The sequence below is a fragment of the Bos grunniens genome, chromosome 12 (genome assembly GCF_055505025.1).
Source record: "Bos grunniens cultivar Pamir isolate PY7600 chromosome 12, Bosgru_T2T1.0, whole genome shotgun sequence".
Lineage (NCBI taxonomy): Eukaryota > Metazoa > Chordata > Mammalia > Artiodactyla > Bovidae > Bos > Bos grunniens.
The window spans coordinates 67591768-67610087 of NC_141176.1; the positions used below are offsets into that span (position 1 = coordinate 67591768).

At 39.6% G+C, this 18320-nt stretch overlaps 1 protein-coding gene and 1 long non-coding RNA gene across 38 annotated transcripts in view; one reads left to right on the forward strand and one right to left on the reverse strand.

Moving 5' to 3' along the window:
• Window positions 1-18320, forward strand: part of GPC5 (glypican 5) — a 1583243-nt gene that overhangs the window by 1557833 nt on the left and 7090 nt on the right. The window lies entirely within an intron of this gene.
• LOC147361841 (uncharacterized) overlaps window positions 1-18320 on the reverse strand; it is a 256268-nt gene that overhangs the window by 3411 nt on the left and 234537 nt on the right. For 27 of the 36 annotated variants that reach the window (XR_015138323.1, XR_015138301.1, XR_015138320.1 and 24 more), the window contains one exon: window positions 16908-18318. The exons of 2 other annotated variants lie outside the window; for them this stretch is intronic. This is a non-coding gene — a long non-coding RNA (uncharacterized LOC147361841). Of the gene's footprint in view, window positions 1-1726; window positions 1836-12742; window positions 12885-16907; window positions 18319-18320 lie in introns of those variants that run through there. 7 more of the 36 variants (XR_015138314.1, XR_015138317.1, XR_015138309.1 and 4 more) reach the window with 3 other exon arrangements.

An 18320-nucleotide genomic window follows, 5' to 3' on the forward strand; every position in this document is an offset into this window, starting at 1 on the left:
CCAATAATTTCTGTGCTTATATGTGTGTGTGTATGTGTGTGTGTGTGTGTGTGTATACATCTCACAAGAATTTAGTAGGTGTCCTATTTATTTCACTGCTAAGAGCATCATAATAAACCAGGCCACAGGACTGCATTAGTTCTGGCAATGTTCTGACTGCTGATTTGACAGTCCTTTGAAAATAAGGCAACCATACCCACCCTGCCCTGGTGGTTGACTACCACTGTTTGGCCCCTTCCACCTCAAAGTCTAATTACTCCCCTCCCAGTTAGGTTTCCTGATTCAGCAACCTCAGTTTTCACTGTAACGATGGGTGTATGCAGGAGAACAATCATAGACCTTTTCAGGATGCTGGAGCTCCCCACGTAAATTTATTTATCATAGTTGTGGCGAAAATTGCTTCTTCTGGATGCACCCAGGGTGGATGACTAAGTCTTAAATGACAAATCCACTCTAACACTCTAATCCCCCTGAATCTTTGAAACTGTTCCTGTGAATTAAACCAAATCCCATATGATATCTCTAACTCATTCACTGTTGTCCACCTTGTGGTATTAGATTCCGCTCAGACTCAAGCTGAAACATTTCATGCAGAATGTCTGCTTAGTAAGCTCCTATCAATAAGTTCAGCCAGATCCAACTTTATGTTCCTTCCACCATTCGCTCACATCTTATATACTCATATTCACACATGTTCCCTTGCAGCTTTCTGCCATATAAATTTGAAAACTCAAATAGTTCTTTTGGAATACAGGGCACCTCCTCATGAGCTACAGTTTGTTTCTTATTCCGGGCCTGATAGAACTTGAATCCAGCTGTAAGTCAAGAGGTAAAAAATAAAGTAGTTGGGGGAGGATCCTGCAGAGAATTACATTGTCTCAATGTCAACTGCCTCAGGGGACACCCCTGTATTTCTCTCAGGCAATGCAGGGTTATTTCCCTCAAAAGTGGGTAGACAAGCCACTTCCACTGAGGATGGGGAAACTGCTTCTACTGGCAAAGACAACCAGTCAGGATTTAGGAGCCCAATGTCCTCAGATTCACCACGGTCTTCCCACATATCCCCATTCCAGCTTTAAGGATGCCATTCCTTTCCAGTCAAAGCCATCACTTTAACAAGTGACACCCTTCAAGGCCAAAAGTTTAATTTGCTCAGCCAGTGACAGATGAGATTCTAGGTTTGATTTTCGATGGACTCAACCCAGCATCTGTAGAAATTGAAAGGATCCTTCAGGGCACAAGTAGAAGTTTTCAAGTCATTTAAACAGCACTTGAACTCATCTTTTCTTTCCCTACTTTTTCCATCAACACTAGGAGCAACCAGACAATCAATCCCCTTATATCCACTAGTTTGACATAATAGTCAAAAGTATCACATACACAGTTACCCATATCTTTGCCTCTTATAAGTAGGTAATTAAAAGAAAGTATCCAATGGAAATATTTTGTGTATCTCTATTTCCAGATCATAACAGGGACTACCAATGTTCTCTTTACCAATAGAAATGGAATCATTAGCATCTTTAAGTCTAATCAGATTAGTGAATCAATCTAGAAATCTCAGAACCAAGTCAGAACACTCATCAAAACCCTGTTCCTCTAGAATCACTCTTGGTACCAAAATCTCTATTATTTTGGGTTCTTCAGAAAAAATATAACCAATAGGATGTACATATGTTATATATACATTATGATGATTTATTCCATATTATAAAAGTTGACTCACACAGTTAGAGAGGTCAGTACCTTCCAAAATCTGCAGGGTGAATCAACACAGTCCAGTCCAAAGGCTGGTAAGCTCGAGAACCAGTAAAAGCCAATGTTTCCCTGCAAATCTAAAAGTATAAAAAAGCAAAGCCCCGTTTCACATCAATCAGGCAGGAAGAATTCTCTCTTACTTGATGAAGGGTCTGAATTTTTATTCTAGCCAGGTTTTCAACTGATTGAATGAGGCCCACACACACTAAGGAGGGCAATTTGCTTTACTCAGCCTACCCATTTGAATGTTAATCTCATCCAAAAACAAGCATACAGAAACACCTAAAATAATGTTTGACATAATATGTGGACACCCTGTGGTCCTGTCAAGTCAATACCTAAAATGAACCATCACACCAACTATCTGTGTTCATGATATTTTGGGGATTTAGAGTTGGGAGGACTGCCATGCATCGCATTAATTGAGTGATAATTTTAGTGTTAATTTAATCACTGACTTTAATTTATAGGTTCATTTTAGCTTTACATTGTAAATTAAAAGTTTGCATCTAATTGTGTCATTATACGTATTTAACTAACACTGTAGTTAAAATCAGCTTTCTAAACTGGGGCTGTGGAAAAAAGTTTTTTCATTTAAAATTGGCCACAATTTACATAAACAAGATTGAGAAACTGTGTTACATAGAAGGATAACTGCTTTCTCAAGACAATAATAAAGTATAGATATTGTTTAAGGGAGAAGTTTAATGGTGAATCAGAGAAGGCAATGGCACCCCACTCCAGTACTCTTGCCTGGAAAATCCCATGGACAGAGGAGCTTGGTGCGCTGCAGTTCATGGGGTCGCTAAGAGTCAGACACGACTGAGCGACTTCACTTTCACTTAACGGTGAATCTGGGATTCATTTTTTGCCTTAACTGAATCTTATTGCGGAAACGATCTTTGAGGTCTTACTTAGCACCCACTGTGCTACTCTGTGCACTGCACAATGAGATGAGACTAGAATGGCAGCATCCCAGATCTTATCAGTTGGTGCCCAGCTTTAGTATTCCACAAACAAGCTAATATCCATGAGAATGCTATGAGAGACCTTTATCATGTGCATAAGGTATACCATGTGGCTCTGACAGTTTCATTCAATAAATATGGTTCAATTAATACTTAAAAGATTAAAAGACGCTTACTCCTTGGAAGAAAAGTTATGACCAAGCTAGATAGCATATTCAAAAGCAGAGACATTACTTTGCCAACAAAGGTCCGTCTAGTCAAGGCTATGGTTTTTCCAGTGATCATGTATGGATGTGAGAGTTGGACTGTGAAGAAGGCTGAGGGCCGAAGAATTGATGCTTTTGAACTGTGGTGTTGGAGAAGACTCTTGAGAGTCCCTTGGGCTGCAAGGAGATCCAACCAGTCCATCCTGAAGGAGATCAGCCCTGGGATTTCTTTGGAAGGAATGATGCTAAAGCTGAAACTCCAGAACTTTGGCCACCTCATGCAAAGAGTTGACTCATTGCAAAAGACTCTGATGCTGGGAGGGATTGGGGGCAGGAGGAGAAGGGGACGACAGAGGGTGAGATGGCTGGATGGCATCACTGACTCGATGGACATGAGTCTGAGTGAATTCCGGGAGATGGTGATGGACACGGAGGCCTGGCGTGCTGTGATTCATGGGGTCGCAAAGAGTCGGACACGACTGAGTGACTGAACTGAACTGAATACTTAAAAAATCTTCTAGAAGCTCTATCTGCACAAGCTGCTGAAATTTTACTTCACATATCCAAAAAAATTTAGAAAACAGAAGTGTACAAAGTTTTTGAGTTGGTACCTATAAGTTACATCCAGCTTTCCATCTTAAAGTCTGTTTTTAATAGTTTCATTGTCACCATTCTTACTCATGATGTATTCATTGTTGGCATTAGAAGTATACACTCACATTTTGTCTAGTATGCAGAAGGAGGGAGACATTGTAAGACTACTTAGAGATGCTCAGGGAGTATCATTTCCCTCTGGTTTCCATTTACTCATGTTTTGCTGTGCAATATCCTACATCCTCACCTCCATCGATACATTCTCTCTGGATTTTCACTTGGAAATTATTTTTTCCCACCTCATTCTGTGTTGAAACTGACCCTTACTCAAAATAACACCTATCATCTAAAGACCCAGTTTCCTTTGTTACATCAGAATATTCTTGAAGCAATAGATTCTCTTTGCACAAAGGTCCTATACTTGCCTAAAAGGTGAGAAACAGGTTCCATGGAAAATCTACAGAGAAACAGCGTACTAAAATTCTTGGGAAAATAACTTTTTTGTATAAAACACTAAAGACACAGTACCTGTGAAAGAAATAACTTATAAGCTGGACTTCAAGAACATTTAAAACTTCTGTTGCAATTAAAAGATGAATAAGTTCTGAAGCTCTAATATATAGCATTATGATTTAAAGAATAAATAAAAACTCTTGTGATACAAAAGACAGTATCAAGAGAATGAAAAGACAAGCCATAGACTGGGAGAAAATATTTTGAAAGACACATCCAGTAAAGGATTGCTATCCAAAATATACAAAGAACACTTAAAACTCCACAATAAGAAAACAAACAACCTGATTAAAAAATGGGCCAAAGATCTTAACAGAGATCTCAAAAAAGATATACAAATAGCATCTGATCATACGAAAAGATGTTCCACATCACATTATCAAGAAAATACAAGTTAAAACAACCATAAGATACCACCATACATCTATTAGAAAGACCCAAATTGGGAACACTGACCCAAATATTGGTGAGGTGGTGAAACAAATAGGAACTCTCATATCACCGGTGACAATGCAGAATGGTAGAGCTACTTTGGAAGACACTTCGGCAGTTTGTTATAAAATGAAACGTACTCTTACCATTGATAAACCATACTCTTAACCACAAGATCCAATATCCACACTCCTGGTATTTATCAAAAAGAGTTCAAAATCTATCCATACACATAGTCCTAAACAAGGATGTTAGCAGCAGCTTAATTCACAATCACCAGATCTTGGAAGCAACCAAGATGTCCTTCAAGGGGTGAATGGATAAATAAACTGTGATGCATGCCAGTAGTGGATTACTTGGTGCAAAAAGGAAATGAGCTATCAAGCCCTGGAAGACGTGGAGCAATTGTGCATGGGTATCACTAAGACAAAGAAACTAGTCTAAAAGTGCTACATTTTGTGTGATAACAATGTATGACATTCCGGACCAGGCAAAACCATGGAGGCAATTAAAAAGACCCATGGTTACCAGAAGTGTGGAGAGGAGAGATGGAAAGTACAGAGGACTTTTTAGGACAGTGAAGATGGAGAGCGCAGAGGATTCTTTATGCCAGTGATGGCGAAGGTTGGTTTTTTGTGTGTAGCTAACCTTTATTGCCTGTAGCGCGGGCGGCTGCGATGGCACACATAGCGCGGCCGAGAGTAGCTACCCCATGTCCGAGGTCAGGGGCAGAAGCTGGGAGGACCCCATGCCCCAGGGGCGGTGGCCAAGAGGAATTACCCCACATCCGAGGTCAAGGGCGGCAGCTGAGAGTGCCAGGCTGCGACGGCGCAGGAACAGCCAAGAGGAGCTACCCCAAGCCTGAGGTCAGGGGTGGCAGCCGAGAGTGCCAGGCAGTGACAGCGCAGGAGCAGCCGAGAGGAGCTACCCCAAGCCCGAGGTCAGGGGTGGCGGCCGAGAGTGCCAGGCTGTGACAGCACCGAAGCAGCCGAGAGGAGCTACCCTCTGCCTGAGGCTAGAGGCGGTGGCCGGGAGGAGCAACCCACAAGGAGCGGTGGTTGTGCGGGCACAGGAGGGCCTAGAGGAGCTATTCCATGTTCAAGGTCGGGAGGGGTGGCGGTGAGGAGATACCCCTCGTCCAAGGTAAGAAGCAGTGGCTGTGCTTTGCTGAAGCAGCCATGAAGAGATACTCCACATCCAAGGTAAGAGAAACCCAAGTAAGACGGTAGGTGTTACAAGAGGGCATCAGAGGGCAGACACACTGAAACCATAATCACAGAAAACTAGTCAATCTAATCACATTAGGACCACAGCCTTGTCTAACTCAATGAAACTAAGCCATGCCCGTGGGGCCACCCAAGATGGGTGGGTCACAGAGGAGAGATCTGACAGAATGTGGTCCACTGGAGAAGGGAATGGCAAACCACTTTAGTATTCTTGCCTTAGAACCCCATGAATACTATGAAAAGGAAAAATGATAGGATACTGAAAGAGGAACTCCCCAGGTCAGTAGGTGCCCAATATGCTACTGGAGATCAGTGGAGAAATAAATCCAGAAAGAATGAAGGAATGGAGCCAAAACAAAAAGAATACCCAGCTGTGGATGTGACTGGTAATAGAAGCAAGGTCCGATGCTGTAAAGAGCAATATTGCATAGGAACCTGGAATGTCAGGTCCATGAATCAAGGCAAATTGGAAGTGGTCAAACAGGAGATGGCAAGACTGAACGTCAACATTCTAGGAATCAGCGAACTCAAATGGACTGGAATGGGTGAACTTAACTCCAATGACCATTATATCTACTACTGCGGGCAGGAATCCCTTAGAAGAAATGGAGTGGCCATCATGGTCAACAAAAGAGTCCGAAATGCAGTACTTGGATGCAATCTCAAAAATGACAGAATGATCTATGTTCATTTCCAAGGCAAACCATTCAATATCACAATAATCCAAGTCTATGACCCAACCAGTAACGCTGAAGAAGCTGAAGTTGAACGGTTCTATGAAGACCTACAAGACCGTTTAGAACTAACACCCAAAAAAGATGTCCTTTTCATTATAGGGGACTGGAATGCAAAAATAGGAAGTCAAGAAACACCTGGAGTAACAGGCAAATTTGGCCTTGGAATACAGAATGAAGCAGGGCAAAGACTAATAGAGTTTTGCCAAGAAAATGCACTGGTCATAGCAAACACCCTCTTCCAAAAACACAAAAGAAGACTCTACACATGGACATCACCAGATGGTCAACACTGAAATCAGACTGATTATATTCTTTGCAGCCAAAGATGGAGAAGCTCTATACAGTCAACAAAAACAATTCTAGGAGCTGACTGTGGCTCAGATCATGAACTCCTTATTACCAAATTCAGACTGAAGTTGAAGCAAGTAGGGAAAACCACTAGACCATTCAGATATGACCTAAATCAAATCCCTTATGATTATACAGTGGAAATGAGAAATATATTTAAGGGACTAGATCTGATAGAGTGCCTGATGAACTATGGACAGAAGTTCATGACATTGTACAGGAGATGGAGATCAAGACGATCCCCATGGAAAAGAAATGCAAAAAAGTAAAATGGCTGTCTTAGGAGGCCTTACAAACAGTTGTGAAAAGAAGAGAAGTGAAAAGCAAGGGAGAAAAGGAAAGATATAAGCATCTGAATGCAGAGTTCCAAAGAATAGCAAGGAGAGATAAGAAAGCCTTCCTCAGCGATCAATGCAAAGAAATAGAGGAAACCAACAGAATGGGAAAGCCTAGAGATCTCTTCAAGAAAATTAGAGATACCAAGGGTACATTTCATGCAAAGATGGGCTCGATAAAGGACAGAAATGGTATGGCCCTAACAGAAGCAGAAGATATTAAAAAGAGATGGCAAGAATACACAGAAGAACTGTACAAAAAAGATCTTCATGACCCAGATAATCACGATGGTGTGATCACTGACCTAGAGCCAGACATCCTGGCATGTGAAGTCAAGTGGGTCTTAGAAAGCATCACTAAGGACAAAGCTAGTGGAAGTGATGGAATTCCAGTTGAGCTATTTCAAATCCTGAAAGGTGATGCTGTGAAAGTGCTGCACTCAATATGCCAGCAAATTTGGAAAACTCTGCAGTGGCCACAGGACTGGAAAAGGTCACTTTTCATTCCAATCCCAAAGAAAGGCAACGCCAAAGATGCTCAAACTACTGCACAATTGCACTCATCTCACACGCTAGTAAAGTAATGCTCAAAATTTCTCCAAGCCAGGCTTCAGCAATACGTGAGCCGTGAACTTCCAGATGTTCAAGCAGGTTTTAGAAAAGGCAGAGGAACCAGAGACCAAATTGCCAACATCCACTGGATCATGGAAAAAGCAAGAGAGTTCCAGAAAAACATCTATTTCTGACTAGGCCAAAGCCTTTGACTGTGTGGATCACAAGAAACTGTGGAAAATTCTGAAAGAAATGGGAATACCAGACCACCTGACCTGTCTCTTGAGAAACCTATATGCAGGTCAGGAAGCAACAGTTAGAACTGGACATGGAACAATAGACTGGTTCCAAATAGGAAAAGGAGTACATCAAGGCTGCATATTGTCAAGCTGCTTATTTAACTTATATGCAGAGTACATCATGAAATGCTGGGCTGGAAGAAGCGCAAGGTGGAATCAAGATTGCTGGGAGAAATATCAATAACCTCAGATATGCAGATGACACCACCCTTATGGCAGAAAGTGAAGAGGAACTCAAAAGCCTCTTGATGAAAGTGAAAGTGGAGAGTGAAAAAGTTGGCTTAAAACTCAACATTCAGAAAACTAAGATCATGGCATCTGGTCCCATCACTTCATGGGAAATAGATGGGGAAACAGTGGAAACAGTGGCAGACTTTATTTTGGGGGGCTCTAAAATCACTGCAGATCATGACTGCAGCCATGAAATTAAAAGACGCTTCCTCCTTGGAAGAAAAGTTATGACCAACCTAGATAGCATATTGAAAAGCAGAGACATTACTTTGCCAACAAAGGTCCGTCTAGTCAAGGCTATGGTTTTTCCAGTGGTCATGTATGGATGTGAGAGTTGGACTGTAAAGGAAGCTGAGAGCCGAAGAATTGATGTTCTTGAACTGTGGTGCGGAGAAGACTCTTTAGAGTCCCTTGGACTGCAAGGTGATCCAACCAGTCCATCCTGAAGGAGATCAGCCCTGGTATTTCTTTGGAAGGAATGATGCTAAAGCTGAAACTCCAGTACTTTGACCACCTCATGCAAAGAGTTGACTCATTGGAAAAGACTCTGATGCTAGGAGGGATTGGGGGCAGGAGGAGAAGGGGATGACAGAGGATGAGATGGCTGGATGGCATCACTGACTCGATGGACATGAGTCTGAGTGAACTCCGGAAGTTGGTGATGGACAGGGAGGCCTGCTGTGCTGTGTTTCATGGGGTCGCAAAGATTCAGGCACAACTGAGCAACTGAACTGAACATTTATTGAGGCCACAGTTTCATATAATTTTATTTGTTCATAATAATATTTGTCAAGTGCCAACTATATAGGGGCTCATACTACACATAAACCAAAGAATCATCCTGGCTAAACACTGAAATTTAAGTACTTATAGTAAGTACATATATATGTATATAAGCAGCTGAATAATCTTTATAATGACAATCCTTTGATAGTAGAGATGATTCTAACTTATTGGGTTCCTATTTACTTTGTATAGCATCAGCATATGTTTTTGAACAGTGAAGGTAATCTGCTCCCAGGTGACGAGTCCCCTTGCCATGTCCTGACTGGGCATCAGGAGACTGGCATCCTATTTATGGTTCTATCATCTATTTTCCAAGGAAACTCTGCCATTCAACTCACTCTGCCTGCCTTAGCCTCTAATCTTCAAATAATAACTATATTTTTGTCGATGTAAAAAAAATCACAAAGTGCTCTTTCATATTTATGATTTCATTTAATTTTCACATCTATCCTGGGAGAAGGCATCATTATCATGTAAATATTACAGATGAAGAAACTGAATCTCAATGACTATATGAATTTTCTCAGGTTTCTGGGGCTTGACCTCATCTCCTGTCTATACTCCATTGCTTTCTAGCATGAATTCTGGAAGTCTGGGTAGCTCCAATTTAAATAAATTAAAAAGTGTTAAGTGCTTATTTACATATCAAACATTTTCAGTAAGTCATATATTCAAAAATTGTTTCTGCAAAATGTAGGGTACTATGTATAGCTACTTACCAGCCCATAAAAAACTCATAGAAAAAAAGCCATAATCATGACTTTGAGGGGCTTAAAATTAAGTGAATGAGATCAATCTATAAACCCAAATATAAGTGATAAAAAATACATATTTAAACAGTCTTAAGCTGACTGATGATGACAAGAAAAGACAACCAGTAAAAAACACAGCAGTGTTAACTGCACAGCAGATGGAGACAAGGACAGAAAGAATTCACATGATTGCTGTCAGACAAGTTTATGCCAAAGAACTTCCAGTATTTGGAAAACCATACCATTTATTAGAATATATCACACAGAATTAGATACTGGGGCACCAATGAATTGTGGGTTTGAGAGAGAATGAGTATGGATTATTTATTTATTCCAGGAGATATAACGCAAGAACAGGTGAATTTCCATAAGGGGTCAGAGAAGGTGATCCTGTAATTTTCAGCACCCGCATAATTCACCTGCTTTCAATATGAGAGTCTTCCCTCTTTACACACAGACCTGTTATTTTCATAATGTCTTGTCAACCCAAAGTAGAGCAAATAATACACTTTAAAATCTTCCATTGTCCCATCTGAATACAAACCTCCAATTGAGAACACCACAAGGGCAAGCAGAGAGCCACCCCCACTCAACAACCTAAGTACTTGTCCTCACAAGTGCTGTGTTTCTGGTTATTTTCATGAATAATATTGGTATTTTTATCAGGGATGATAGCACTGGCTGCTGCTGCTGCTAAGTGGCTTCAGTCATGTCGGACTGTGTGCGACCCCATAGACGGCAGCCCACCAGGCTCCCCCGTCCCTGGGATTCTCCATGCAAGAACACTGGAGTGGGTTGCCATTTCCTTCTCCAATGCATGAAAGTGAAAAGTGAAAGTAAAGTCGCTCAGTCGTGTCCAACCCTCAGCGACCCCATGGACTGCAGCCTGCCAGGCTCCTCCATCCATGGGATTTTCCAGGCAAGAGTACTGGAGTGGGGTGCCATGCCTTCTCCAATAACACTGGCTAGTTCCCTATAATTTTGTTGAGCTGTCCCTTGGGCCAATAGAATTTCTTCTTAAAAAATAACGTACAAAACATTTAAAGTTTGAAATACTAAATTAAATATATTAATTTATAAAAATACACATGATGACTCAGATATGCAAGCCAAGATAATCCATTCCCATTTAATAAACATAATAAGTTTTACAATCTCTCTTGCACAACATTCTCAGATATTCTGACAATATTTTAGGCTCTAAACATTAGCTACTTAATATTCTTCAGTTACTGAAGTAAAACAGGCAAATTTTGTCTGAAGTTAATTTTCACATTTCATTGGGAGAAAAACTACCTCCTTCTCCGTGTTCACATTTTATTTGATGCAGCTAATTTTTAGCAAATACTAGTAAGTGAACGGAGAAGGCAATGGCACCCCACTCCAGTACTCTTGCCTGGAAAATCCCATGGACGGAGGAGCCTGGTGGGCTGCAGTCCATGGGGTCACTAGGAGTCGGACACAACTGAGCGACTTCACTTTCACTTTTCACTTTCATGCATTGGAGAAGGAAATGACAACCCACTCCAGTGTTCTTGCCTGGAGAATCTCAGGGACGGGGGAGCCTGGTGGGCTGCCGTCTATGGGGTGGCACAGAGTCGGACACGACTGAAGTAACTTAGCAGCAGCAGCAGTAAGTGAAAATGTCATTTATTTAATCAAGGCCCAACCCAATATCTTAAAGATACACATTATGGATTTAACAAAAAGTCCAAATAAAAGAGAATATTTAAAGGGCCCAAATTGTGGTAGGACTCAATTTTCCAATTATTCCCAGAGCTCTGTGGCTAGATAGGCCTTCTCCTGGTACATTTAACAAGCTTTACAAAATTATATAGCAAATGCACCATGGATTAGGCAATGCAAAGGCAAAAGAAGCTGCCTTCCAGTCTTCCAAACATGCATTCAGTCATTCTTCCATAAGGCACCAGGCTGTTTTGCACTATTTTCTATCAGTGGGGAGTGAACAGTCAGGCTTTACTGGTAAGTTCCTGGCTAAAATGGAACAATGCTCAGTAGTTTTGATGAAAATAACCACCATAAAAGCAGGAACACCAGAACCACCTGAACTGCACCAGTGTGAATGGACAAAAGAGACCTAGACTTACCCAAAGAGTCAAGATGGAGCTGCAGTCACAGACAGAAAACGAACTTGTGGTCACCAAAGGGGAACAGAGGACAGGGTAAATCAGGAGTTTGGGTTTAACACATATACACTACTGTATATATAATAGATAAGCAACAAGGACCTTCTATATGGCACAGAAAACTCTACTCAATAGTGTGTAATAATCTATATGGGAAAGAATATGAAAAAGAATTGTTATGTGTACATGTTTAATTGAATCACTTTGTGATACACCTGAAATTAACACAACACCACAAATCAACTCTACTCCAACAAAAAAATTAAAAAAAAAAAAAAAGTTTCTCACACTTTAAAAAGTTTCTCAAGTTAAAAAATCTATTTTCAGTGACCAGACGCTGGAAATATTGAGCAAGTTGCCTTCAAGATGATAGACTGATCAAACACATTTAATTTTACTGCCTCCTGCCATCCCACTAAAATACAGTGTAAGGATTACTTTTAACAAAAATATAAAATTTACTGAGAGCCAAGGAAATAGAAGAGGTGATGATAACAACATTTAGAAACAATAAAGCTAATGGATGAATAATGAATATGTAGGAAGCCCAGGGAAGGCAATTGACAAGCAACATTGAAGAAAGCAGAGAACGAACCAAATTTGTTCAACAACATCTTCAAAAAATACAGGAATAGGCATCATCTGTCACCACTGGTAAGAAGGAGCTCACATAACAAAAGAAGGACTAGTCAATAGCTGTATCATTCAATGATTTCTTTCTCCACTTCCGACTGATCAGTCCATCTCTCCCATATGTCAGTATGCTACAGGAAGTATAATCTAGAAAGGGTCTCTGGACTGGGCACAGCTGAAGGCAGGAATATTATTCTCCAAAAAAAGATAACTGGAAAATTTATACACACATACATACACATATATATAAATAATGAATGTTGAGACCTATACCCTCCCCCAAGCCTGCTCTCACCTGGCTCCCAGAATTCCTGCAGGCAAGGAATTACTCTTAGGCAAGATATCAAAAAGTCTCTTCTGAGAGGATCTAGCTTAAGAAGAAACAAAGACAGTTAAAGGGGACCTGAGAGACTTCTGGTCTAAAATATTTCTGTTTCTTCACCCCTTTGTGCACATAGTAGGACTACATATCCCTGTCCCTTGAGGTTAGAGTCATGTGATTAGCTTTGGCCAATAAACTCAGTAAGCAGAAATGTTAGGTACTCCTTCCAGATGAATGCTTTTAATTGTCAATTTGTTTCTCCCCTCATCTCCCTCGGTTCTGTTGACCATGGATGGATGTCTCCATAGGGATGTGAGGTACTTAGTTACAATGCACAGGGTTACCAGGACTGGCAGTAGACACTGCTGCCAATACTTAGGAGGCATTTGATTTTTCAGCCTTAATTACCCTATCCAACTGACATAGGCAGCTTCCTCAACAGACATGGAAACAAGATCACATTTGTCTACTAATTACTGAGTCCTATGAAGATTATGGCATCCGGTCCCATCACTTCATGGGAAATAGATGGGGAAACAGTGGAAACAGTGGCAGACTTTATTTTTCTGGGCTCCAAAATCACTGCAGATGGTGACTGCAGCCATGAAATTAAAAGACTCTTCCTCCTTGGAAGGAAAGTTATGACCAACCTAGATAGCATATTGAAAAGCAGAGACATCACTTTGCCAACAAAGGTCCGTCTAGTCAAGGCTATGGTTTTTCCTGTGGTCATGTATGGATGTGAGAGTTGGACTGTGAAGAAGGCTGAGCACCGAAGAATTGATGCTTTTGAACTGTGGTGTTGGAGAAGACTCTTGAGAGTCCCTTGGACTGCAAGGAGATCCAGCCAGTCCATTCTGAAGGAGATCAGCCCTGGGATTTCTTTGGAAGGAATGATGCTAAAGCTGAAACTCCAGTACTTTGGCCACCTCATGGGAAATGTTGACTCATTGGAAAAGACTCTGATGCTGGGAGGGATTGGGGGCAGGAGGAGAAGGAGATGACAGAGGATAAGATGGCTGGATGACATCACTGACTTGATGGACGTGAGTCTGAGTGAACTCTGGGAGTTGGTTATGGACAGGGAGGCCTGGTGTGCTGCGATTCATGGGGTCGCAAAGAGTCGGACACGACTGAGCGACTGATCTTATCTGATGCACACACCCAGAGTTCTAACCAAATTTTCACTTTGACTTCTTAAACAACCATGAATCAGGGATTACACTTATATAAGGGGCTGCATGGAGCCCCCCATATATCCACAAGCAGAAAAAAAAATTTGTATTAGAGACTACAGTACTTTGAAAAAATACTGTAATTAGTGTCTTAATAAAGTCTGAGAAGTCTCAAACAAAAACAAAGGGGAGATATAGAGGAAAAATATCAAGTTTAGTAAATCTAAACTCTGAATACAAGAATGAAAACCTCAAGAAAAAAAATTAAGCTTAAGTAATCCCCTAGAAGAGTAAAATGATAGAAACTAGAAGAGAAAACCAGAGGACACTTTCCAGAAATCCAACACTTAAATAATGGGACACCCAGACATTGAGAATATGGTAAACAGGAAATCATCAATAAAGAATTCAAAAACATTTCCCAAGATGGACATGAGTTTGTAGGTTTCACTGACAGCCCAACACAGTGGATCCAATATCCAATAGACCCACACCAAAGGACATCATAATGGAATATCAGAATATAGTGAAAGAGACACAATATAAAAAAATTTTCTCATCTATGAACTTGATACATCTGTTTATTTAGGTCTTGTTTTATGTCCTTAGATAAGGTTTGCTGTAGGGATCATGGTTTTCCTTTAGTATTTACATTTAATTTTATTGTGTTACCAAAAATTTCAAATTTTTTGTTTAAAATTCCTTGTTATTTGCTTTGTGCCCTGCTATGTGATCCCTTTTGTTAACATCTTAGGTATACTTTAAAACAATATTTACACAGTATATCCACTAGTCATTAACTACATTAGGCTATCTAATTTTGCTAGCTAGCTATATTTATTCATTTATTAGACCACTTGTGAAAGCTTGTATTTGGGTCTGGTGTAGTAAGTTATACTCCTTCTTCTGAGGTTAGAACCAATTGAAATATAAGTACTATACATCAGACAGATAAAAATAAAAATATCAGCTATTTTACTGTTAAAAACTGGACTAGAGAATGTACTGACATATGATACTTATTATTTTATCCAAGAATTACTTTCAGGTCAGAAGCATAGCTAGAAAATCATAGGTCCTTCCTGCAGAAAGAGTTAGTTTCAACTCATGGTGAAGAGCAAGGTAATATGCATTCTCACATTTCTCAATTCAAAAGAGGATGAGAAATTTAAAAGTTAAGCATTTTGGTTCTTCATCCCAACTTAGTGATCAGGGCAATCTGTTCTTTTTCCATGTGAAGGAGTGGGGGTACAGGGCAAAGAGATACTAGGATTATTACTAGAATCATGGCTGGAAGTCAGTGGAGTTCTTTTCCTGGCCCAAAGAGGTGGATGACCAAGTCATCCATATCCTCACTAACTTTCATTTGCTTGAGCTATCAGGTAATGAGATATCAAGATTAAAATTTTGTTTTAATGTTGAATGTTTGTGTGTCCATTTTGCTTTGTTATTTTATCCAATTCTTTTCCTTTATTAATATTGATTTATTTTGAAAATAGGATCTTAGGCACAGAATTGTTATATCTATATGTTGAATTATTTCTTTTGTTATTATGTGAAGACTTTCTTTACCCCCTTTAATGTTCAAAACTCATGTCTTTTATTAATATAATGACATCACCTTTCTTTTGGTTATTATTTACTTGTAGTGTATTTTTCTAAGCTTTTACTCTCACCCTTTATGTATCATTTTATTATGGTGCTAAATTTCTTTTGAAATCCAAACTGAGTGTCTGTTTTCTAATTGAAGCAGTTCATTTCATTTAGAGATTACTAAATTATTTGCATATGGCTTTAACATCTGATTTTGCGCTTTGGGCATATTTGTTTGCGTGTTTATTTTTTCCTGACTTCTATTGGATTTTATTAATCCCCTTTGCTTTAATAGATTAGGAATATATATGTTCCATATGAAGTTTTTAAGTTCTTAGCCTTGAAATTTTGACATTCATTAAAGTACACATTTTTCTTGACAAAACCTAAAGTAAATATTTCTCACTTCTTCCCAGAACATACAAATACTTTAGAATGTTTTAAAAATTGTTTGTAAATATTTTAATTATATCTTTTAAAATTATATCTAAATTAATCATTTTGTTATTGTTTTCTTAACCAACATGCTTATATACAGTAACCTAGCTAGATGTTTGCCAATTACTTTGAACACTATTATATTAATAACTTTCATCCCACTCCATTTGTGCTGTTTATTTTTACATACATTTTTAATAATACTTTAGAATCATTTGGGGAGTATTAAAAGCACTCTTTGTTAAAATACATTTATTTATGCCTTTATTTTTTCCATACTATATAACTTTGTATAGAATTCTACATTCTTTCACAGTTAGAATTTTTATTTTAGCTTCTATTATTGCTTTTGAAAATTAATATAATATTTCGTTCTGTTAAAAGCTATCTGCCCTTTCTCTCGAGTGCTTTAAAATTTTTCTATTTTTGGTACATTGAATATTACTACTATGTGTCCAGGTAAATCTTTAGTATATCTTAATTTTTAATAGTATTTAACCCCATATTATCACTGAGTTAGGATATACAAATCTTTTGTGACTTCACTAGCAATATCTGATCAGTCTTATACTCTTCACAAATAATTTACAGAATCACCAATTTTAATTGTTTCAATACTTGTAAATTCTTACAATTAAGTCTGTAGTATATAAATAAGGACTAGTATATTTAATAAACTTTATAAAGAGCCCCCTGCCAATGCAGGAGATACAAGAGACACAGATTCAATCCTTGGGTGGGAAGGTCCCCAGGAGGAGGGCATGGCCACACACTCCAGTATTCTTCCCTGGAGAATCTCATGGACAGAGGAGACTCGAGGCCTACAGTCCATAGGGTTGCAAAGAATCAAATGTGACTGAAGTGACTTAGCACACATAATATTTGGTCTTTATTATCAATTGCACAAAATGGCACTTAAAATTTTCTATTTAAAAATTATTTCTAGAAATGTCACAATACTTGTTTTAAAAAAACTCACAATAGTAATACAAAATTGCTTAAAATAATTAAAGAAAAGAAAGTGAAGTTGATCAGTCATATCGACTCTTTGTGACCCCATGGACACCAGGCTCCTCTGTCCATGGAATTTTCTAGGCAAGAATACTGAGTGGGTTGCCATTTCCTTCTCCGGGGATCTTCCCGACCCACGGATCGAATCCAGGTCTCCCACATTGTAGACAGACACTTTACCGTCTGAGCCACCAAGGAAGCATTTTTCATATGAGATGTATGTTTCCTTTCTAAAGTCTTCAGAAATCAATACCACAAATTGAGGAAAAAGATCTGGATGGTCATTATGGAATAAAAAATAACACTAGAAACTGAAAAAATAAAAAAATCCAAACAGTATTTTCTCTGCTAAAAACTCTATCCTGAAAAATAAAAGCTAATTACTATTAATTGTTCAGTTCAGTTCAGTTCAGTTCAGTCGCTCAGTCGTGTCCGACTCTTTGTGACCCCATGAATTGCAGCATGCCAGGCCTCCCTGTCCATCAACTCCCGGAGTTCACCCAGACTCACGTCCATCGAGTCAGTGATGCCATCCAGCCATCTCATCCTCTGTCGTCCCCTTCTCCTCTTGCCCCCAATCCCTCCCAGCATCAGAGTCTTTTCCAATGAGTCAACTCTTTGCATGAGGTGGCCAAAGTACTGGAGTTGCAGCTTTAGCATCATTCCTTCCAAAGAAATCCCAGGGCTGATCTCCTTCAGAATGGACTGGCTGGATCTCCTTGCAGTCCAAGGGACTCTCAAGAGTCTTCTCCAACACCACAGTTCAAAAGCATCAATTCTTTGGCGCTCAGCCTTCTTCACAGTCCAACTCTCACATCTATACATGACCACAGGAAAAACCATAGCCTTGACTAAACGAACCTTTGTTGGCAAAGTAATGTCTCTGCTTTTGAATATGCTATCTAGGTTGGTCATAACTTTCCTTCCAAGGAGGAAGCACCTTTTAATTTCATGGCTGCAGTCACCATCTGCAGTGATTTTGGAGCCCAGAAAAATAAAGTCTGACACTGTTTCCACTGTTTCCACATCTATTTCCCATGAAGTGATGGGACCAGATGCCATGATCTTCGTTTTCTGAATGTTGAGCTTTAAGCCAACTTTTTCACTCTCCACTTTCAATTTCATCAACAGGCTTTTGAGTTCCTCTTCACTTTCTGCCATAAGGGTGGTGTCATCTGCATATCTGAGGTTATTGATATTTCTCCCGGCAATCTTCATTCCAGCTTGTGTTTCTTCCAGTCCAGTGTTTCTCATGATGTACTCT